The following is a 25,867-nucleotide window of genomic DNA, read 5'->3' on the forward strand; positions in this document are numbered from 1 at the left end:
TATAGTGGGAGTATTAAAAGATCAAAACCAAATCAAAAAGAAAACAAAAGACTACAGCACTTGGCGTATTAACTGGCCATTACCATATAAGCTCTATGCTGTATCCCCAGTGCCTACGATTCATATCTGTCATATTGTAGGTACTCAAAAAACAAAATCACATCCCATTTTCTTCAGTGGATTCTTTTGATGATAAAGTTCCAAGTCTTAGTTATGACATTAGCATTCCTTCATCAGTCTAGCTGCTAATATTTCTGCAACCTCATGCTTTCTGCATCATATCTTCACACAAGTGGTTCTCATTCCCTAGCATGCCTTCTTTCTCTCCTCTCTTCATCTCTAGTCAAAAGCCTTTCCATATTTTAAAGCTAAAGCCAATGACCAATTCTTCTGTAAAGTCTTTCCCAGTACTTCATATTGAAAGTTATTTCTTTTCTGTTCTATCGTGTCTTTTGAACTCATTCACGATGTAATCATTTGCATTCCCACCCTCAGGTTACATTTGTGATGTCTAGCCATGATTGGCACACCCTGTAGACACAGGTCACTTATTCATCTTTGTACCTATATCCCCTACAAAATGGCTAACCCAAAAGGTTTCATTTAATTGAATAAATGCTGAGTGCATTATTTAGCAAAAATGTCATAGTGTTTTATATTCAAAATGAGTTAGCTGAATTGAAATATTTTGCAAAGCAGATGGATTACACCAGGTTGAATAAAGCTTATAACACCATAGAAAGCATTAACAATCTTCGCTAATTACAATCTGGTCAGCTAACTATAGTCATTAGTCATAAAATAATTTTATGAAAATGTTAAGTTCTGAAGCATAGCACCATGTTCTCTGGTGTGGGTGTGTGGTAGACTAAATAATGGCCCCCAAGTACGTCCACAACCTAATCCCTGGCACTTATAAATGTATTACTTTATGTGGTAAAGGGGACTTTGCAGATGTGATTAAATTAAGGATTTTGTAATGGAGAGAGATTATTTTGGATTATTTGAGTGGCCCTAATGCAATCACAAGGGTTCTTATAAGAGGGAGGCAAGAGGATTAGAATTAGAAAAAGGAGATGTGGTAATGAAAGCAGAAATCAGAGTGATGTACTTTGAAGATGGGGGAAGAGCCAAGTGCCAAGGGTTGCAGGTGGCCACTAGAGTGTGGAAAAGACAAGGAAACTAATTCTCCCCTGAAATCTCCAGAAGAAAGGCAGCCTTGGTAACACTTTGATTTTAGCCCTGTTAGACTCATTTCTCTGGGTTAGACTCATTTCAGACTTCTGACCCCCAGAATGATAAAATTATAAATTTGTGTTGTTTTAAGCCACAAAGTTAGTGGTAATATGTTACAGTAACAATAGAAAGCTAATACAGGGTGTTTCTCATTTCTTGGCTAAGTATTATGGCATAGCTTTTATGCATATCAAGCCTACGAGTACAACTAATGTAGTTAACATATAAATTGTGATACACATTTTACTTTCTTCAGATAAAATACCATCATGTATTTTTACATGAATGTAAGTCATTAAAAATAGTTATAACTGGAATGAAGTATTTAGTTTGGTGTTCAGGCTCAGGAGTTGTGGTATTGACTTTTTGAGCTCAATGAGGATTTCAAAAAATAAAAGATTTATAGAAAAATAAACTTGTATATCTATATTTATCCATGAAAAATAATTGTTCTTCAAGTATTTCTTCATTCTTAGAGGCTGAGGCCTATAAATTTGCCTACAATTTGAAAATAAATGCATAAAAATATAGCCATTAACTCAGATATAAACTAATTATTAATGCATTTTGTATCAGTTACAAGCTTCCCTACAGATTTCAGACATTAAGTAGAGAATTAGAATATCCACCTATTGTTGTTCAAAGAAATGACTCAGATGGTATTTTCACAAAGCTTACAATTTTACTTACATATGGCATACAGCTTAATGATCCAGCACCTTTCATAGCAATCTGTATATTTCTATTACTTACACTTCAGTTTATGTGTGTGTATGTTTTAGATTATCACATTTTTTTCCTGTGGATTGGCTGTGGGTTCAAACCATGAACCTTTTGGTTAGCAGTCAAGCACTTTAACCATTGTGCCACCAGGGCTTCTTATTCCATAAAGTATCTGAAATTTGTAAATATATTGAGTTTTTTTTTTTTTTTTTTTTTTTTAGGGGAGCAGAAGGTTTACCAAGTGTATTATCTTCACCTATATAGCCAAAATGCCATTGTATGTATAGACTTTTAGTTTAAAAGCATTTTAAGGAATCTTCCTTATTTTATAAACATAACCTGGAACAGTAAGGCATACTTAATATAGCAGAAAATAGTCTATATACTTAATTGAATAAATTTTCTCCTCTTCCAAGTCAGCAACAAAGAATGAATCATTGCTAGCCACTGTTGGGTCTTCTTTCTTATAAAATAAACTGCCTACTTCTTTCACAGTGAGAAAAGAAGGCTTCTCAGGGGCGCAGTGGTGGGGAATAACTACTATTCATTAAATCTTAAGAGGAATGAAGGAAGGAAAGCCAATACATAATAAGGCAGGACCTTTCATTAGAAGATGTATCGATTCAAGGCTGGCAGCATATAGAATGAAACTATTACATAAAGTAACTCAATTATGCCCTTGTGAAAATACTTATTGTTTTAAAATAAATTAAGTATACTGGTTACATTTACCACCTCCAAAATCACACAGCTATCTAACTTTTCCATAAGAAATATTTTTTTTCATTACATTCAATTCACTTCACCAACTTTTCACTAATTTGGACATCCACCCTACAATTTTGGAAACCCCAGTGCCATAGTGGTTAAGTGCTACAGCTGCTAACCAAAAGGTTGGCGACTGGAATCCACCAGGTGCTCCTTGGGAACTCTGTGGGGCAGTTCTACTCTGCCCTAAAGAGTCGCTATGAGTTGGAGTTGACTGGATGGCAATGTTTTTTTGTAATCTTACAATTACTTTTCTCCCTTTCCGTCTTAGTTCCAACATTTCTATTCTCCATTTTTTTTCGTTCATTTTTTATTATAAAAGCAAATAAACACAAAATGGCTGCTGTGGAGTCGATTCCAGTTCATGGCAACTCCATGAGTGTCAGAGTAAAACTGCTTCATAGGGTTTTCAACTGCTGGGACCTTATGGAAGTAGATTCCCAGGCCTTCCTTTTGAGGTGCCTCTGGGTGCACTTACATCTCCAACCTTTCAGTGAATAGCTGAGCGCTTCACCATTTGTGCCATCAAGGCAGCTTCTCCTTATCATACTCACCTGTAAAAACCAACAATGAGTGTAATTCACTTCCCTGTTTCTGAACACATAGGCTCAGCATAGATTAAGAAAATCACACAACCAGGCTGACTGGAAATTCTGTGAAACTATAATCCCCAAACTCAATGATGTCCTCCCATCTTGTCATCGTACTTGCACGTGTCATTTGGGAAATGAAAGTAGTCTGGTGGGGAATTCCTCATCTTCCTATGGTCAATTCCAGAAATCAACCTGTGTCTGCACACTGCTACTCCTTTCTTCTGTCTCCACGGAGAAGGTATGTCTCCTCTTCCGAAAGACCAATACTTCTGTATTTACTTGTAATTTATTTCCTTTAATGTTATCAGGGGTTTTGCTCCATTTTGATTATCTCCTCCCTACTTTGCATTAATAATCCTTCTCTGTCTAGTTCATCATTTATTCAAAAAAAAAAAAAATCCCTTCAGTTCACCCAACATAAATAAAATTGGATCCTGTATGGAGAAACAAACCCAAACAAACAAAAACACAAAAATTTTGATGGTTCTCACTGTGCTTTGACTACAGTACTTTATCTTGACCTACAGGGACTGAATGTTCTTGGACTCTCTTATACTCTCGACCTCACCTAATGCCATTCTGCCCCTTACTCACTATGTAGTTGCCACACAAGACTTTATATTCTTCAAATCCTGAAATGTTTCAACTGATGAACATTCCTGAGAGCTCCATTTGCTATGGGCAGCATTTCCTTTCCTGGGTAACCTGGAAAGCCGCCATGCTTGCTTCAGAGTCTTTCCTCTTTCTATGCCTTGCCACCTGCTGTGGGAAGATTCCTGTGGGACAGGGCTTGCCAACAGTGACTTTGTCACTTTAAATTCTGTCTTTGGATTGTGCTTTGGCAGGATATCCCTTAGATAATAACTCACAACTAACCTAGATCTCATGAAAAAAACAGAAAATCATACTATTTATGAATGTCATAATCTAAGAGCCACTGTGCCTTCATGATGCCAATCAGACATTTGGTTACAGAAGCCAGGACTATTTATAATCTGATTTCCATTCTAATTATACATGAATAGAACATAGGACTTTCCCTTGGCACAAGAGGTGCAGAAGGAAAGGGATATAAGCCAAGTCAGGGTAAAGGAAGAGAGATGCCCTGAGCTGCCAGAGAATGCAGGAGCAGCTCTACAGCAGCCTGGGGGAGGCATAAGCAAGAGTCCATGTTTGCAAAGAAATAGCAAAAGGCCTATCCACATCACCTGCTCTACTCAAGCTGCTCTCTGTTTTCTTGTGAGCACAATGAACACCAAAAACGATGGGATCATTGCCCCTAGTCATACGTTGCATCTTTGGTTGCATCAGTGCAATCAAAGAAAAAGTAAACCATGAATAAGGAAAATAAGTTTTGGGGATTTACGAATAGGACAGAAGAATGCTGTCTTTCAAAGTGACCATTTTCTCTTCTGGAACTAGCTCTCTATTCGAATGCATGATTTAGAAAATTTTGAGAAATTAAAGGCAAATGATTAAGCAACACACAAAAAGAGGCCTAGTGCAGTAATGTTTATTAGAAGAGGTAGAGGAGAAACAACATTAAGTGTGTGGACCTCCTGTTGCCCATGGCATTTTGGGTGACCACACAGGGAACTAACAGGGCAGGACATCAGACTCTGGGTGAGGAAGGCTGATCCTTGAGCTGTAGGCTGCAAGATTAGTGAAGCATCAGCCACTTCCTTGCTGCGATCAAGCACTGGATCCAGCAGCAGTAAAACATGTACATGGCAAACACTTAGCACTATTCAACTATACAACTATACAGTTTTTATTGATGGAGGAACACCAGCCCACACTGATGTGATCACTGGGCTGGTGTACAAGGTTTTTTGTTTACCAAAATTGATTGCTTTAAGCACTTAGTTGTAACTAGTTTCCATGGAATGATGCAGGAGGCCAATTTCTTTTCATAGGAGAAGTGACTGCAAGGGAATTAGCCTTGGAGAAGTGAAGTTGCCAATGAAAATGGAAATTATGTACCAGTATCTATGCAGACCCCTGAGCTATTAAAATAAAGATGGTAGATTAGTTGGTGACCTAGAATACCTAGGGTTTGATTATAAAGGAAAGTGAATTATGATGCTCTAGTAAAATCTCAAAGAGCTAACCAGGACTCTAAACTTATAATTCGGGGAAATTTGTATTCACCAAAATAAGACCAAGTCAGCTTTTTGAAACGCTCATACAGACTTCTTTATGCAATGGATTGAGATGGCCTCATGGGTTCCAAAGTAACTAGGACACAGAGGACATGACACCAGGCTGCCCTAGGCAAGGAAGCATATGATTCTAATGTTGAAACATAGACTTTCCGACTTAAAAAGGTTTAACAAAATTAACTACAATGATGATGCTGATTATTATTTTTATTGTTATTTTAGTCTCACATAGCAAGAAGCCTAGAGGTGGAAGAGTTTCAGGGTCAGTTAACATAGTGGTTCAATGTTTTCCAGAAAGGCCCAGGTTTTTCCAACATTATACTCAGCCGTCCTCAGTATTTTGGTTTTATTTTGGAGGATGTCCCCTCATGTCACATAATGCCTACAGTGTTTCTAAGCATCTGAGTCTCACAAATAAAACATCCAACAGCCATAAGGGGAAAAGAATGTACATTCTTTCATTACGAACCTTTCTAAAACTAAGACAATGCTTTCAGGATCCACCATTAAGCTTTGCCTCAAGTCTTGTTGGTCAGAATTAGGTCACATACTTGTCTTAAAAAAAAAAAAAAAAACACTGATAAGCAGAAGGAAATTACCATAATTTAATTTTCATTTCTTTATACTGAGGTTTCTTCTAACTGTCAGGTACTTGAATAAAACTTGGGTTCCATTACAAAAGAAGGGCAGAGGTGTGAGGCAGAGGACAGCAGAGAAGGGCTATGGGGTAGCAATCAAATGTGTCTGGCACTGTTTTCATACTCAGTCAGTAACACATTCTACACTTTAAATTATTTACATATTCTCTTTAAAGTATTTAAAAACTACTTTTTAAAGTTTTTTTTTTCCTTTGTTTTAATACTCTAACCTTATAATCCAGTTGTTATATTTATGTCCTCTTAGTTTACTAAGGCATCCCTGGGTGATGCAAATTTTTAAGTGTGTGGTTGCTAACTGAAAAGTTGGTGGAAATGTTGGTGGCTTGCATCCATCCAGATGGGCCTTGGAAGAAAGGCCTGGGGATACACTTCTGAAAAATCATTCTCTGAAAACGCTAGGGAACACAGTTCCACTCTGACACACATAAGGTCTCCAGAAGTCAGGATCAACTCAGTGACAACTGACACTGGCACTTTGCTAAAGAATAATCATCTGGGAGGTGGGACTGTCTTATACGCTTTGTAATCACCACAACGTCTAATACAATGCCTGCAGAGAGAAGCCTCTCAGTAAGTCAGTGTTTAACTTTTCCCTTAAAGTGATTTACATGTATGCCCCATTTTATACAAGGTAAGGTTCTCCAAAGTTGTAAGCATATAAATGTTAATAAATCAAATCTTTGTTTCCCTTATATGTTTTTATTTTAATTCCTAAAGCTTGTTTCATAGTAATATTCAATGGACAATGATGTGTAATATTTCAAATTTAAATCTCACTTTTCCTCAAATGTTTCAATCAAGCAATTAATGGTCTGAAGTAAATACTTGGATATATGAGGAAAATTCAATATTTAAAGGCAATTGGAATCTTTTTGCAAAAGAAAAAAAATTCGTGTCATGAACATTGCACTGAAAGCAGTACTCATTAAAAAAATGAGTTTTAAATTTGGTTTTATTTAATTTGAAACACCTGCATTAAAATATCAGAATTACGTTTCCAAATACCCATTTATTTTGATTCTGATGTGAGGGCTTATAAATGTACACCAGGGAGATAAAGTTACTATCCTATTGGGTAATGCTTAGAAACCATAATATAGACAAGAAAATTTAACACTTTTTCTGCCCATTTTCTCCTTGAATGTGAATGCTGTTTATAATCACATCACTTCTTCATTGTTCTTCTACCAGCAGACTTAATTTCAGAACTGGAAAAGTCCTTAGCAATCCTTTATTTAAACGCAATATTCATCACAATATTTAAAGGGGACATATAGGTAGTTAGAGAACCCTGGTGGCCTAGTGGCTAAGTGCTACGGCTGCTAACCAAAGGGTCAGCAGTTCGAATCCGCCAGGTGCTCTTTGGAAACTCTATGGGGCAGTTCTACTCTGTCCTATAAGGTCGCTGTGAGTCGGAATCCACTCGACGGCACTGGGTTTGGTTTTGGGTTTTATAGGTAGATAGTATTTAATTTTTTTTTTTAATAGGAAAAAAATCAAATTCACCTAGTACAAAACAAACAAAAAACAGCAGTATAATCATATGACAAGGTATACTAATTTTAAAAATTAAAAAAAAAAATTGTTTTCAGAACTAAGACAACCATTTTGTAAATGTAATCTTATGTATTTGCAGGTTGTGGTTTTGCAACAGCAGCATATCAGAGTTTATGGGTTTTAAATACCTAATAAGATACTCCGTCCTATAGGGCCACTATGAGTCAGAATCGACTCGGAGGCACTGGAATTTTTTTTTTTTTTAATAAGATACTTAAAAAATACCCCCCGAGTAGAAATATGTATTTGTGCTTAAGATTCATGATGGAAAAGTTAAAAAAGGGAATGTAAATATTATGAAAACCGTGTGTAAGGGTAAAAGTTTTAGGAAAAAAAGTGCAACTTTCCAAATACCTTGGAACTGAGTTACCGTGTTATGATAGTTTTGGGCTTCAAACACTGAAATCCCTTGCTGTCTTTTTCCTATTTGTAAAAATAACTTTAAAAGATCACGCGAGAAATGGACAGTGGCCAGTTAAACTGTTCTACTTAAAGAGGTTATTTAAGGAACTTGTCGACAATTTTTTTTTTTTTTTTAGTTTGCTGTTCATAGTTAAATAAAATGTGTGTTTCTTCCATAGTCAGATTTTATTAACCAGAGCTGACAAAATTTCTGTCCAAACAGTTGTTGTAATTTTAAAACCCAGCCAAAGGAGCAGATCATTCAGTCCTACACTCCACCCCTGTATGGGGCTTAGGAGGGGTGGCGTTAAGGGTAATAGAGCACATAAGGATATGTTATATATAAAAAAATGTTATATATATATATATTGCTATACCAAGGAAACCCTGGTGGCGTGGTGGTTAAGTGCTACAGCTGCTAACCCAAGGGTCGGCAGTTCAAATCCACCAGGCGCTCCTTGGAAACTCTATGGGGGCAGTTCTACTCTGTCCTATAGGGTCGCTATGAGTCGGAATCGACTCAACGGCACTGGGTTACTGCTATACCAAAGTTCATATCCCATGGAGGAAAACACACACTGGCACTTTCAAAAAGGGTAGGGAGTTTGCAAAGACGTGCCACCATATTTCCTAGAGAAAACCTTGACTTCACCTTAGAGTTACCTGGGAGCCCTAAAAAAATGCCAATACACAAAATCTATCCTCAGATAGTCTGATTCAGTTTGTGCGTGGTGGGGTTTGGGCATACGTATTTTTTAAAAGCTCTCCCAATACTTATAATGTGTAGTCAGGATTAGAAGGAAAAACAAACATAAAAATGTTTCAGCGTGAAATCCCAGGTTTTCTCTGGAGGGATAGTATATCTGGCACAGTGCCTTTACTTCAAACCATCTCCAGGTTTTCTGAGCCATTTCTTAAGGTCTTTCTGCAACTCATGCTTTAATAAGGTCATGCAAGTAACTCAGCACAGGCATTCTTCACCTTGTTTGTGCAGTAGTGGGGGTAAAACTAGAAAGGCACTCAGAACCCTAGAACAATAACCATAGCCTGGTGAAGTAAAGTGTTACACAGGGATACTCTAACGTACAGTCACTCCCCCCATCCTGCGTTGCTTTTTTATTTGGTTTATGTCTTTTCTAGTTCCAGAATGTCACCTAAATGCATTACCATTTGGATAATTTCATGCTATCCACCTAGCAGAGCACCATCACCCCATGCTTGGACAGGCTGCATTTTTGTGTTTAAAGAGTGGGCTTCAACTTCAGATTGTCTGGCTTCACAACCTAGTTTCAGGATCACTAGTCATGTTGTCTCAGGGAAGACACTCTACGTCACTGTGCACCAGCTTCTTCATGGGTAAAATGCTGCTGCCTGTATTTCATAGATTAGTGCCTACCACACACTCACCATTTAATAAATTTTTACCTGTCATTGTCCATGGACATCTCCTAAAAACCTGTATCCTCTTCCAGATTATCTCATGGCAATGCAACTCACCGTTCTCAGTTTTCTCCTATCTGTGTGGATGTTTCTAATTATCCCCAAGAAGATCCACCTGCAGAGTAGGGAAAACTACGACTTGACAGTTCACCTCCGTGCCTTGCGTTTGACTTATATTCCACTGCTACTCAGGCTTAGAAAGGGATTTTCATCTTTCTCTTATACCACATCTTGAGTTCTTTCTACCCTGTGGATTAAGGATTAAGTCCACCATGACTGGCTATTAATATGTGAACATGATCTTAAGGAATTCACTCTCAAATTTCTCTTTCAACAATGCCTTTCATTCAAACTACTCTCTTGCTACAGACTCAGAAATATGTTTCCAGATGTCAGACACCGTAATATTGACTCTGCTTCTCTGAGTTTGTGCTGTACCAATCCTAAAGCTCTCTGAGGTAAACGAATAAGAAAAAATCATGGATGATTATTCTTTGCTTTCTCAATAAGGGGAGCTTAGATGATTGACACACTTAATGCTAAACACAGCTGTTAGTTCATTACAGCCCTAAAATTTCTAGGAATGATTTAGAAGAGATTCAGCTTGAAAATATTCAACTGCTAAAATTTGGTCATTTTAATAGTCTCAATATTTAATAGAAAGTCATTATTGTAATTTCTTTCACCCTACTTATCAAAATGCAGATTAAAAAAGCAGAGAAAAGAGGCTTTTATTTAATTTTAACCTGAGTGAGCAAAATGAATAAAGTCAGAGTTCCAATTCTGGCTCATCTGCTAATTATCTGTGTAATTTCCTACGATCACTTTCAGTTTGAAAATGATAATACCTGATAACATGGAACTTTCTGAGGGTGAGATGAAGTACTGCATTTAACATGCTTGTGATAGTTGTTAGTATGTGATAAGTTCAATAACTGGTGGCAATAGGGTAATAATTACTATTATAATTATTAATATAGTAAATTATTAATATTAAAAATATAGTCATTATTTTTAGGAGGAGTATATAACCACCAACAGGAAGGGAAAAGTAGTTGTACTTTATATTCCTCACCTAATTTAGCATTTCCCACCTAATTTAGCATTTTCTACCTAATTTAGTAAACTAATGCTTTAGGTTGCTCTTATGTTTAAAATATATCAGCTTTCACAGTTGATTTATATTTGATTTTTTTTAATGTTAATTATCAAAGAACTTTCAAAAACTTTCAGTTGGACTTGATGTTTTAATGTGTCACAGATCTGAGATGTGGTCTATATCAAATGTTTTATTCGCTTTTAGATCACAGCACACTTTGACAAGCCAGTGAAATCTATTGACAGTCTCCCCAGGACAGTACTAATATACAAGAAAGGATTACTTGAAAGTCAGGATATGTACAGACTTCCTGAAGACTATCTATGCCTACATTAACAGTTTATAGGCTATAAGCCAAGAATTCCCTACCCTTTATAAACTGAGATATTTCACAAAGTTTTTTTTTTTGTAATTTAGGTTACCATGGCTCTAATTTTCAGTATTATGTAATTATGCAACTTTTCCTTTCTGAAGCCTTGCCTTACCTTGCTTCTACTCCTGAGGATAAGTTGTGTCTTTAATTCAGGACAAAACGAAGTCTCGAAAAATCATAATTATATCTTTATCTGTCTATCTATCATCTATCAATCTATCAACCAATCAATCTATCTATCATCTATCTATCTATCCATCAATCATCTATCTATCTATCTATCTACCTACCTACCTATCTATCGAATCTATCTATCTATGACCATAAGTAAAAGTCATGAAACTGTATAGAGGAAAACAGACTTAAATGTGTATGTTCTGTGTATGTGCGCATGAGCATTTTTGTGTGTAAGATATATGGGGCAACTTCATACGAAGTCTTCATTTTTCCCCAAATCATATCTAATTTTAATATCGTTGCATTTATGAAGGTGATTTTATATGATATACTTTAAAAAATAGTCACAATGTAATCATAAAATTGCTGAAAATGATGGGTAATGAGGTAAACCTGCATACTAAACATTATATTATAAAACTAGAGTAGGTAGTCATGCAGGAATATACAAATATACAAACAATTCTACCAATATATGGAATTAAAAAAGGAGTCATTTCAAAGCACTAGAAAAAAATGGAACAAATGATACAATTAGCTAATTTCTCAGAAGAAAAAGTTGTTAGACACCCAGCACACATCATTTGCCAAAATTAGTAAGAGAGGAGCTAAAAATTGCCAGTGCTGAGAATAAAAACAGAAGAAAATATAGGTGAATATATAACCTTGGCTCAGGAATTACTTTCAGAGTAAAATCCTGAAGATACACACCAGAGGTTGCAAATTGGTGGCTGGCTGGGAAGCAACAACCTACGAGCCTTCTCGTTTACCAGCATAGAGTTGAAAAATGAATTAGGCAATATTTAAACACTTTAAGATTTCAAATACAAAGATAATTTTCTTGGAAAAGCTACTAGAAGATCTGTCAAAACCAGACAATTATTCCTATGGAACAACTGTCAGGTGGGGCCCCTTTAGAGGGGGAACAATTACGCATTAAATGGCATGCCTCATCTGCTCTGCTTCACACCTTTTCCCTCCAGCCTGTACTGGGTGCGCTTTAAAAACAATATTCCATAGAGATCATCTTTAAACAAGACATTATAAATCAACATAAAAACAACAAAAGACTAAAATACATTTTCAAGGTACATGATGTCTTAACATGCTTATGAAAAGAGTAATCCCAAATGATTTCTAAAATAAGTATTTCAACGATAACTATGAGCCCAAGAGACAGAAAGGGCCACATGAACCAGAGACTTACGTCATCCTGAGACCAGAAGAACTAGTTGGTTCCCGGCCACAACCAATGACTGCCCTGACAGGGAGCACAACAGAGAACCCCTGAGGGAGCAGGAGATCAGTGGGATGCAGACCCCAAATTCTCACAAAAAGACCATACTTAATGGTCTGACTGAGACTGGAGGAATCCTGGTGGTCATGGTCCCCAAACCTTCTGTTGGCCCAGGACAGGAACCATTCCCGAAGACAACTCATCAGACATGGAAGGGACTGGACAGTGGGTAGGAGAGAGATGCTGATGAAGAGTGAGCTATTTGTACCAGGTGGATACTTGAGACTGTGTTGGCATCTCCTGTCTGGAGGGGGGATGGGAGGATAGAGAGAGTTGGAAGCTGGCAAAATTGTCACGAAAGGAGAGACTGGAAGGACTGACTCATTACTGGGAGAGCAAGTGGGAGTATGGAGTAAGGTGTATATAAACTTATATGTGACAGTCTGACTTGATTTGTAAACGTTCACTTGAAGCTCAACAAAAGTTAAAAAAAGAATTAGTATTTCATTTGTAAATGAGTTAGGTCTACAAAAGGAATTCCAGGCAGAAATGCAAATGTCAATGAAAACATTTTTAAAACATATTTGAACTCATTAGTTGTTGAAGAAAAACATTTAAAACCACATTGTTTCTGATTATCAGATTGGCAAAGATTAAAACTAGGTTTCTGTGGACTACCAAGCCCACCAACCCACTGCCGCCAAGTCAATTTTGACTTCTAGCGACCCTATAGGACAGAGTAGAACTGCCCCATAGGGTTTCCTAGGCCGTAAATCTTTACAGAAGCAGACTGCCACACCTTTCTCCCTCGAAGCTGCTGCTAGATATGAACTGCAGACCTTCAGGTTAGCAACCAAGTGCTTTAACCACTGCACCACCAGGGCTCCTTGTGGACTACATTTTGGTAATATATGTAAACTGTTTTTCACAAAACTCACAGTAATAAATGCTCTGACAATAGTAATTGACAATTTTATTATCACCATTAAAATAACAGTTAAAATAGTTATTGAAGAATGCAGCCATCTAGAAGGTGATACCTATTGAGAAGATAAAGGCCGTAGATTCTCTCCTTCGTTGCTAGAAGTGTAAATTAGTACTAACTTTCTAAGTAATATTTTGAATTTAACTTTATTTTATAACTTTAACTTAGAACTGTGGTTTCTACAGATTCTAATTTACAAAAATAATTGGCAATTATTCAAATTTTATGTAGAGAAATGTTTATTGAAGTATTGGGTATAGTAAATAAATGCCAGAAAACATATAAATGCCTAAAAATAACTGGTTGGTTAAATAATTTGTTCCATATACTTAGAATAAAATATAATATAGAATATGGAATTTCAAGGAAGTACATTTTATGCAAAATATTTTTAGAAATTTAGGGTAGTAAATTCTACTTTCAAGTTCTTGCACTGCATTTAGTAAAAGTTGAATAAACACATGTATATATGTTTGTGGAAACCCTGGTGGTGTGGTGGCTAAGTGCTATGGCTGCTAACCAAAAGGTCAGCAGTTCGAATTTCGCCAGGCACTCCTTGGAAACTCTGTAGGGCAGTTCTACTCTGTCCTATACTGTCGCTATGAGTCGGAATCGACTGAACAGCAGTGGGTTTGGTTGGTTTATGTATGTTTGTATATCATATGTATGTATACATGTATATATGTATACACATATATGTATGATGTACATATATTTGATATATATGTATACCATAAAAGTTGAATATATATGCATGTATATATGTATGTATATCACATATATACAGATGTATATGTGTATATCAAACCAATTGCTGTTGAGTCAATTCTGACTCATGGGTGACCCATGTATTTCAGAATAGAACTGTGCTCCATAGTGTTTTCAATACCTCTGAGTTTTTGGAAGTAGATCTCCAGGCCTTTCTTCTGAGGCACCTCTGGGTGGATTTGAACCACCAACCTTTTGGCTAATAGCCAAGCACATAACCATTTGTGTCACCCAGGGCCAAGAAGATGACCTTTATGTAATATTCATTCTGCTGCATAGCATATTTTAATTACTGTGAAGTTACTTGAATAAATATATTCAAAATCTATCTGGCTTTTATCAAATCAAAAGTCAAAATGAATTTTAAATAAGATAAACTATTTGTATTTTTTTGAAATTCAATATTCTTATACTTCCGAGTCTTAATCAAAATTTTGAAAAATTACTGACTAAAATACAGAGAAAGTACATTCTGTTGTTTTTAGCTAAGTACTGGAAATCAGAAAAAAAATTGAGCTTGCTCTTAACTTTTTATGTAGGTTGAGACCTTGTGTAATAAATCAATGTAATATGTATTGATATATATTTAGTTTCTTATTTCAATCATAAGTTATTTTGTGACATTAAAAGTTTGAAAAGACCAAAAGTTGTTATGAAATTTTGTATTTTCTTTCTTTTCGTAGCTCTGTCGAATAAGCATTTAGAGATATTTTGTATTTTTTACATTTCACTCTTTGTGAGTAATTTTTATTCCTAATATTATAGGTCTCTATTGTAGTGTAAACTTTTTCTGAACCTTTTCATCTCAGAAAAGTTTTATTCACTAAATCAACTATAATTGTCCACTATGTTTCAGGAAATGTTTAAGGGACCAGGTGTACCAGGGTGGACAGCACACAGTCTTTACCCTCCTGGAACCTATATTTTAGCCAAACGGGAGGCAGACAACAAGCTAATCAGTAAGTATGTAGTAATTCAGATTGTGCTAAGGGCCACCCAGAAAAATAAAAATATAAATGTCTAGTAGAGCGTGGGGAGTCTACGGGCAGAGTGATATTGCATATAAGGTAGTCAGAGAAGGCCTCTTTGATGGGTACCATTTGGAGAGAGACCTAGGAAAATAAAGGATAGAGGCCTGAGAATTTCTGGGGAAAGTGTGGTGTTACCACTAGTTTGGTCACAAGCACCATCTCTGAGACATGATATTTTCACTGCCTGTTATGTCAACGGGCAAGGCTTCTGACCGGCTGCAAACATCATCTGCTACCTCTCTGTCATGAAATAGCATCTATAGCTTATAAGAAAATGGTTAAAATATATGAAAGATAGAAAAATAAAAGGGAAGGGAAGAGAAGAAAGAAGTGAAAGAGTATAACAGGTGTTCTCGTAAACAAGGATAGAGAAATAATAGAAACTGATTTTTTTGTTTTCTTTTGTTCATGTCATCTTTTGCTTTGCCATACACCTCTTCTTCTATCCCACTAGACTCAGTATATTCCAATAGCTTGAACCTTTACCAATATGAAGGAAAAGAGAATGTTTAGCTAATTAGACAAACAGAAATGATTGGAAAGTACATCGATGCCAAGTTGGCTACTGTGTTGTGTGCTATCACTCTCCATCAATAACACAACTAAGCGTGGAAGTGAGTTACGTGTTCATGCCTTGTAATGCTGAGATGGTAAAAAAGATGAATTGACAATGTGTGTCATATCTGAGTGGAAAATAATATTTCATAATGTTGCTCTTAATGAAATGCTTCTTGTTTTTCTTCAAAGTAAACCTTGTGACTATCCTTGGACTACAATTTGTGTTTGAAAAGAAGGAAGCTGATTGTGTCATCTTTTTAAGCCAAACCTTGAAAATCTACTGTGCCAAGTTTTGACAGTATTGGAAAACTGATTGATCTTAAACTGACATAAAAGCCTACAAATATTTGCCAGTTGACAAAGGTTAATAGAAGATATAAACTGAACATAATATCCTAAAAAGATACACAATTTGGGTAATCTTATCCTTCCCAGTCTCTTTCTTATGTAACTATATCATGGAAATATGTAGCAGTGGGGAGAGGGACAGAAGGGGAGAGTCTAATTAAATATTGTCATGCATTTCCAGTCACCTTTTTTTCTTTCTGTCCTCTTTGTTTCAATTATCCAATATATAATTACTCTGTGTACCAGGCTTTGAGACTATAGTTGTGAATAAGGTAGACGTGGCTTGTGCCCTCACAAATCTTACAGGTTAATGAAAAAATCTCTCAAGTAAATAGGCAATAGTTATATAATGTAACATAATCATTGATGTGGTAGAGACAGTATGGGGCATTGACAGCAGCAAGGCAGAACACTTATCTATAGTTCGGAAGCGGAATGGGTAAGAATACTATCTTGAAAGAAGGAACATCTAAGTTACAACGTAAAGTACAGGTAAAAGTTATTTAAGAGAAACAGCAGAAATAGCAAATTCAAAGATTCACAATCAAAAGATAGTGCATGTAAACAAATGTAAATCGTAAGGGAAGGCTGGATTAGACAGTGGCTGAAAGATGTGATGGAAAGCAGGGGCCAAATCATAAAAAGGACTGGAAACCAAATTAAAATTTTAGGCAATATCTTCAGAAGGGCACCACTGAAGCTGTTGAGAGAGGAGGGAGATGCTGTAAGGTTAAATCACTAAATAGATTGTAGGAGCCCTAAACAAATCCTTCTTTTAATAATCTAGGAGAAAAGTGATGAAGAATGAACTAGAAAGATGATAGTAATGTTTAGAAGATAAAATTGATATGTTGCAGGCGATGGATTGAGTGGGAAGGTAAAGGAAAAGTAATTTATAAGAATGGGCCCAGATTTATGATTAAAGTAAATAGATAAAATTATAGAGTATTAAAAAACATAAATTCATCTTCAAACATGTTGAATTTGAGAAGTATATGAGATGGAGTTACCAACTTACTTTAGATATAAGACACATATTCAGGAGAGATGTAGACTAAAATACAATGAGTTTGGAAAGTAAATGGAAAATGAAACAGTGAGGATGGTGATAAATAAAGTAGTAGAACCACGATAGAGTTAGGACACACACACACACAGAAAGAGAGATAAAAAGAGATTGGGAGAGAGGGTCAAAGAGAGGAAGGGAAGAAGGGGAAAAAAACTGGGAGTCTCAATAAGGTCAAAGAACATGTGCAACAAAAAAAAAGCTAAGATGATTGAAAGGACAGAGGTTGAGGTTGTGGACACAGAAAATTGTCTGAGCTTAAAATATCAAGGAATCAATATCAAGTAATGAGAATCCCAGGTGTGTGGTTGTGAGAATGAGTTGTTTGAGAGATGTGGAATTGTAAATCACTGCAGAGGAAGCTGTCCATGAACTGAGAACTAGGGCATTAAAGGGGCCATTCATGGAAATCTTTCACAATTCCGGCAGCAATGGGAGAAGACAAAAATGTAAGCCAGGTGTGAAAGTCTGAAAAAAAATGAATGGACCTGATCAGAGGGCATGTAAATGCCAACAAAGCAAAGAGGTAGAATGCGGTTTAGACAAATGGCGTTGAGCCCTCAGAATTAGAGATTTTTATGTTGTGTATCTATTTATTTAACTTCTCACACTGTTTTCTCAAGAACTTTTCTTTTTTTTTTAAGTTAACTGAGCAATGAGAACTATAACAATGCCTAGTTAAATGATCGATATCCTTCCTTCTCTCTCCCTTTATTTTCTCATTGCTATGCCTGCTCTGAGCGGAAGAACTCAGGATAGGAGTTCATTTCATACCGAGCACTAGTCTGTTCTAAGGGACTGTTCTAAGGGACCATTAGCTCTTACATTGTTGTAGGTTGGGTTCTTCAAGATAGAAGATTCTGGGACAGAGTTTAGAGTGCAGAGTGTTTATTAGAGAATGCTGTGGGATTAAAACCTTTGGCAAGGAGAGGAAAGAAACTGGGTTAGGCAAAGGGAGAAGGCAAGCTGTGATAGAGGCAGGATGACCTCAATGGACTCCATGGGGAGTTTCAGTGAAAATGGCCTAAAAAGTGGTCCTGCCTTGGACCTTTCCACCCTCATTGAGTTTGGTCTTATGATGTAAGCCATCCTAGAAGAGATATAACTTGGATCAAGTGAATTTCTGCCTCAAAGTGTGTAATTTAATATGCTTTGTACATAGCTGCCAAAATAAAATAGTTTAGTTATTGATACACTCTATCATAAGTGGATTGAAACATTAGTGTTCTGAAGTATGAATGGCTTATGATAAAAGTTATGAAACACCAATGTTATGTTTGGAAGTAAAAATATTAAAGGTTTGTTTTTCATGGCTTATATTTGATAAATTAGAAATAATGTAGAATTAATGATTTGTAGCAAACAACCAGAGAGTATGTATAATGATACTACATGGATCAGTGAGTTCTATAAACTGAATGGAACATGGGAAGTTGATATATGCAGTCCTATTGGGTGTTGTGGCACAGTGGCTAAGAGCTCAGCTGCAAACAAAAGAGGTCTGCTGTTCAAATCCACCAGCCACTCCTCGGAAGCCCTCTGGGGCAGTTCTACTCTGTCCTGTAGGGTCCCTATGAGTCAGAACTGCCTCAATGGCACCTAACAACAACAATGACAATGGGGTTTTGATATACTATGAACAAGAGTTAATAATTATGTTGCTTTTAATTTGTATAAATCAAAAGTCCTGCAACATTAACTTTTTATCTTCTCTACTTTTTCCAAATGTAAACCTTTTAATCCACCAATTAAGCTATTCTGCATAACTAAGCAAAGAAGCAATTGTAAGTATAGCAAAAATAATTAAGGAATAGAGCATGTCTTGAAATCTGTCATGATAAGATTTATTTTGAACATTCATTATTTCTTCTGTGAATATGAAATTATATAGTGATGAGCAAAAGTAATAATGATAACATTTGAATTATTTTATGTCAATAAAAATGATAAGCATGGATCTACTCCCTTACAAACTTGATTATTTCAAATATTTTATAGTTGGTTTTGTTAGAGAAGACTTTTTTATAGGAATGAATGACTCAGACTGAACATATACTAAATGTATTGAAAGTCAGTATGCTACCCAAAAGAAACTTTGAAATAATGATCTGAGCTTCCAAAACAAATTATTCACACAAAAAGATAAGGCTGATCACAGAAACTGGAAAACGTAGACGGCCATGCTTGTGTTTTTTCTTCTGGCCTGAAATCACTCTTAGTTAAAAAAAAAAAAAAAAAGACCCAAATAATCTTGGAATGGTGCTTCTGAAAAATTGTTTTGCTACAAATATTTTAACTATTTGTTTTCATCATCACTTCCACCACAATACAAATATTTGTGATTCAATGTGAGTGGCGCTGAGGAACAGAAGACCTGAAGTAGCTTTCTAACACAGCAGAAAGCCTACGTGGGTTTCTAACACATCTCCCTACTTCTAATTTTTTCTATCTCTACTCTCATTCACATGACTTATACTCATTTCAGTTTATTAATTTATCCCTTCACTCATTCATAAAATATTCTTGCAGTATTTGGGCACCTTACCTAGTGTTGGTTATATTCTAGAGCTACGCTGTCCAAAAGAGCAACCACATGAGCTTTTTAATGTATGTTAATTAAAATGAAATAAAAATATAGTTACTTAGTCACACTAGTCTTATTTAAAATGATCACTAGCCACAGGTGGCCAGCATAGAAATAAAACCTTTCCATCATTGTAGGAGTTGTCTGGGACAGCTCTGTTCTGGATTCTAGGGATACAGAGATCAAAGTTGAAACCTCTACTCTCAAGAAGCTCACAATTAGAAGAAAATATGAGACAAAGTACTCTTGGATAACAAAGCATGGGCACCTAAATGACTCTGAGGAGGTACGTAGAGTCCAAAAAATAAAAAAGAGGGCTGACTTGGATTTAGTTGAGTGCTGAGGGGTTGAGGAGAAGGCATTCCAGCCAGAGAGAAAATCATTTGCAACTGCTCAGAAACAGCACCAAAAAAATATTGTTTGAAATGTCTAAATGTTGACTGACCTTGGATGAGGTTTTGCAAACAGGTCTCGGTTTGTTTTGTTTTTCATCTATAAAATGGGAATAATAGAAATAGTACCTAACTCTTAGGGTTGATGTTAAAATTTAACTATTTTATAAACGTGAAGCACTTAGAGCAGTTCCTGGCATTAACAAGAACCCATACATATCCATAATTATTACTATTAGCATTATTATTCTAGTTATTTTTAGAAGAATAATCAGGTACTTACTACAGAGTTAGAAGCAGAGACACTTCTGATCAGAATACAACACTCAGTGATTGTTAGGTAAAGTATTAAACTAAAAATATCCTAACTCTTCTCTTTCTTTTTGTTGGGTACAAGTGAAGGAAAAAGGAGGTTGCTGCTTCTAGAAATGCTGATGGGGGGAAAAATCACAAGCAATAAAAGAAAAATAAAAGTTAGCTGTGAGAATACATAAAGCCAGAATATTTCCTGATTTTTACATGTGAATGTGCGCTTTTAACTTGGAATTATTTCTTTTTTTTTTTTTTAATTTGACTCAAAAAAAAATATTGGAATTATGAAGCTAAAAGAAAACTGTTTCTGTACTATTTTTTGCTGGCCCAACAGAATCCAGGTTAAAAAACTGCCAAGAATATCCAAAGACAGACTGTTCTTATAAGAATTCTAGTCAACTTTTGCAGACTTGAAAGTTTTGGGTGGTTTGGCTAAGAGTCAAACAAGAATCAAACATCTTCAATGTTTTTTCAGACTGAACTTTTGAACCATTTCATGTTGTTCTTCCACTACTGCACATTATAGAAGCCAATCCTTTTTATATAAAACTAAGGTAAATATCAGCATTGGTTTAATTTTTTAACTAATTTCTTACTATTACATTAAGCTATGAGAGCATTGATATTTTAAACTCATCTGCTTCTAGTTTTAAAGTGACCAATTTAATTCTTTAAGCTATTTTGATCAGTGATGAATTTCACCAACACATGAAGCTGGGTATCCTTCCTTTCTCAGGGAGGGTATATTGTAAAAGTCTGTGGATTGACTAAATTTTTTCTTTTTTTGTAATTAACTTCAATCATTCTATTTGTGTGTGACTGAAAATACAAGAGCTCTGATTTTATATGCAAACTAACTTTTAGGGGACTAAAAAATAGCTTTGAATTTTCCTTTTGCCCAAATTGTTGGCAATGACTTTGCAAATTATACTGTAGCTGTTGCTGTTGTCATTTGCCGTGGACTTGATTCTGACTCATGTCAACCCCATGTGTGCAGAGTAGAATCGCTCCATACGGTTTTCAGAACTGCAACCTTTCAGGAGCAGATTGCCAGTCCTGTCTTCCTTGGTGTCTCTGGGTGGGTTTGAACCAGCCAACTTCCAGCCAGCAGTCAAATGCTTAATGATTTGTGCCACCCAGGGACCCTACTGTAGTTGAGGCTACTCTTATCAACTGTCTTAGTCACAATTACTCAGGACACAGCCCAGAACTTCTAAATCAGAATTTCAGATAATGGAGCCTGGTCCTTTGCATTTTAAAGAATTATGACAAGCAAAACTGATATGTGCACTACTCTTTAAGAAGTAATTTTCAACCCAGTGGACTAACTGCATTTCAGGATGGTAGAAAGAACAGTAAAAACTATTTTTTATGAAAAATATAATATGAAATGGAAAACACGAATATGTACCTATGCCCTTATTGTAATGCAATTTATGTAATAAATCTTAGGCAGTCCTACACAAGATTATATATTACATTAGTCACATATTTCCACTTATATGTTTGGATTTGACAAAAAACAAGACAACATTCAATTGAATGATGTTGACATGGTTTTAAATTCTTAACAAAACTAGTTGCGAAATTCAAATTTTAAAATGCAGACTAATGCAGGTTTGTTGTTATTGGTAATTCCATTACTCAGAGCAGCATTGGCTCCACAGATGGACTTTGCCAAAACTGTGTCACTAAGTAAAGTTCTCAATAAAGTTAAGAACACTGTACCCTCAATTTATAATTACATTACTTTTTGGTCACATGCAAAATGGAATTGTTGAATTAAGTTCTTCTCTGATAATTATAAACAGATTTCATCTACAAGAATGCTGGCATATTATCATTTGAAAATTGTGTGGGAAATGAGACAATTCTTCATTTTGTGGGAATATTTTGAGTATTGCAACTAATTTCCCTGGTATCAAATCACTAAATGCAAGTGTTAACACATTATTCATGTTAACAGAAAAGACCCACGCATTTCCAAAATATCCCATGGAACTGGTACCACACTCTTTGGGAACTCCGTTGCCTTAAAGATATTCTAGCTAGGATCATCATGTATATTTTTTGTAGTAACCCACACTATGGTCAGCGTCTCTAATGGATCCTTAGGAAGTGTTAGGTAATTTGGGAAGTATCAATCCAGATGATCTCATATTGCAAATGAATTTGACAACATGTAATAGGTACAGCAGATGCTGTTGGAACCCCGTCTATATCCTCTTGGCATCCACCATTCCCATATATTTCACTGATGTGCTTCTTACTGCCTGAGTACTTTCTTGTGAGCCACACACTGTACAAGCTACAAATGACAAACATGAAACCCGTAGTGATCCTCAATCATTCACTGATCGATGGGAATTGAAGGATGTAAATGTTCTACCTTCCTTGAAGCTTGGATCGAACAACTTGAACATGTTCAATATTGTCTCAGAGAAGTTTCCCTCAAGATTTAGCCCTAGTTGCTCTTAGTGGTGTGGCATAGTGGTTAAGAGATACAGCTGCTAACCAAAAGTTCTGCAGTTCAAATTCACCAGGCACTCCTTGGAAACTGTATGGGGCAACTCTACTCTGTCCTATAGAGTCACTATGAGTTGAAATCTACTCGACGGCAGTGGGTTTGGTTTGGGTTTTTTTGGCCTTTAGTGGTAACCTGGCTAATTTAAACCCTTTTATTTATTATATCGTCTTCCCAGTTTTACTTCCCATCCCTTTAAAATAAAAAAAAAAAAACAGTGCTGTCGAGTCGATTCTGACTCATAGCGACCCGATAGGACAGAGTAGAACTGCCCCATAGAGTTTCCTAGGAAAGCGTGCAGATTCGAACTGCTGTCCCTTTGGTTAGCAGCCATAGCACTTAACCACTATGCCACCAGGGTTTCCTCCCGTTCCTTAACTGGCCTGTAAAAATGGTGTGGAATCAGAACTCCTTGTCTAACTTCACACTTCACAAAGGGGGAGGATAATTAAGATCAGCATCAGCCAAAAGCTGATTCCTATGAGGTAGAGGTCAGACAGGCCTCTACTCTCCAACCTTATTTACCGCTTCTGACACCAGCTGTCCCTCCCGTGGCACTCTCTGTATCTCTTCTGGGTTCAATAATCATTGCAATGACCACATGGAATTCATAGACCATACTCATGATTATGGGGCTTATTAGGGAAGTAACAGGTTATAATTCAGGATCAGGATGAACTTGGAAGTAACAGGCACAAGTCAGGATACAAGTCTTCGATCAGGACAGCTTCTTCTCGCCCATGTCCACAGGCAGGCAGGTCTCTGCCACAGGGCCCTGCTTGGGTCTGGTCTCTCACTCTTGGTTTCAGTCCTCAGTCTTGGCCTTAGCTCTTGCTTTCTGCCTCAGCACTCACTCTGGCAAGTGTTACAAAGTTCTTTAGCCCCATCAATAAGTGCCCAAAGGCATCCCACTCTGCCAATGTTCAAAGTATACACTCTACTCCTGGCTCTTCCCCTAACCTCTGGGTTTGGCTCCCTTTAAGCCTAGCAGGATGGCAAAACTGACCAACCCCTTTTAAGGGTTCCCTCTACCTTATCTGCATTAGCAGACTGTCTGATCCCCATGGTGGCCCACAAGCACCTTATTTGCATAGTACTACCCAATCATTTTGTGGAAATTATAAGACCATGGCTAGAAGGGCCATATAAAAAAAATTCACTGCACCACATGGTGTTTTCTGCAGTTAACTCTTGCACTCAAATTATTTTCTTGGGCTATGCATCTGGGAATTCAGTTTAAGACAGTTGGGAAAGGATGGGATTTGGAATTGTATCACTTATTTTCATGTCAATGAGGACCCCATTGCTTTTGGGAAATGCAGTGGTGATAATCCATGACATGTTGAACGATGTAATTACTGAAGTGGATTGGGATAGAACATAAGTGGAAGGTAAGCACTAGTTTCTGCAGTAGGTTTAAGTGTCAGTTTGAAAGAGTGAGTTATGCTAATTATACAGATTATGAAGCAGGTAGTTGATTGTTAATGATCACAGAAGCCCTGAAGGAAGGAAGTAACACCATATATTAGCAAACCAAATAACTTAGAGTGCAGCATGAAACCCAGAAAGCATCTGAGGCAGCATTTCGGGACACCTTATTTTTTGTAGCTGGAGGCAAGACTATACTGAATATCATGGCTGTTATTTAATTGTAAGATGTGTAGACCTATAAATGAAGCTTAATTTTACAGCATTAGCAGAAGCCCTGTGCTAAAGCCTGGTAAGGAAGGAAACAGAACCTAAGATAGGACATTTGGGGAGAGAAGCCAGAAATCCTTGAAACCTCAGGTTTCCCTGAACACTCTTTCTTGGCAGGCTGGGAGCTTTCATTCACTTTGCTAAAAAAAAGTCAGCCTCCCATTGACTGGAAATCATGAAAAGGCCTCACCTGAAGTTAATGTCTTGCCAAATGATTCTAGGTCTCCTTTGATGAGTCTCCTTCCCTCATTGCTTGGACTAATAGATAGGGTCAAGTCTCACCACAACTGTAGAGGAAATGCACAGTTCCTGCTATAAAAAGAAGATTATGCACCTAAAGACCTACAGACCCTGACTCATGTGTACTGGCAGGAATCTGTAGAATATGCCAGAGAATGGATCTTGAGGGTGCCGAACTAGGAAAGGTGAAATCAAGGGTGTTAGGAAAGATTTGTTGATAGTGAGGCACTCACTCATGATTTAGAATTTAATAATGCATTAAGAATACTGGAGGTAGGCACAATACATTTCAATAATTGCTACTTGAAGCTTTGAAACACCAAGTAAATGACATAGAGATGTCAGGACTGCCTAAGTAGAATATTGAGAAATCAGGCAAAAAGCCCAGAAAAGTGAGCATGTTAAAACGGATTTATTATTATAAAACCAGACAAACCACCAGCCGACAATGCACCGATGAGCTCAAGGAGCAATCTCCTTTTTAAGAATTAGCATTAAATTGTTAGGTGACATCATAAAGTCAGAGGCATCTGTTCTCTGTAACTTCTTCATTTTAAAAAGTGTTATCTATGGAAATAAAATCAGGTTTCTATCTATTTGTGAGGTAAATTTGATATAGATATAGATGAATGAACTGGTAGTTATTGAATAAAAAATCAAAATATTATTGAAACAGCATTTTAAAATATAGATCAATGTACAGTTATTGATTCCAGAAAATAAAACCGAGTATCAGAATGAACATTCGGTCACCTCAAATTGAAAATTTTAAACGATGTGTTATGGTGTTGGTGAAGAATAGTGCATATCCCATGGACTGCCAGAAGAATGAACAAATCTGTTTTGGAAGAAGTACAACCAGAATGCTCCTTAGAAGCAAGGATGGCGAGCCTCCTCTTACCTACTTTGGACGTGTTATCAGGAGAGATCAGTCC

This window comes from Elephas maximus, chromosome 6 (assembly GCF_024166365.1).
Source record: "Elephas maximus indicus isolate mEleMax1 chromosome 6, mEleMax1 primary haplotype, whole genome shotgun sequence".
In the NCBI taxonomy this organism is placed as follows: Eukaryota; Metazoa; Chordata; class Mammalia; order Proboscidea; family Elephantidae; genus Elephas; species Elephas maximus.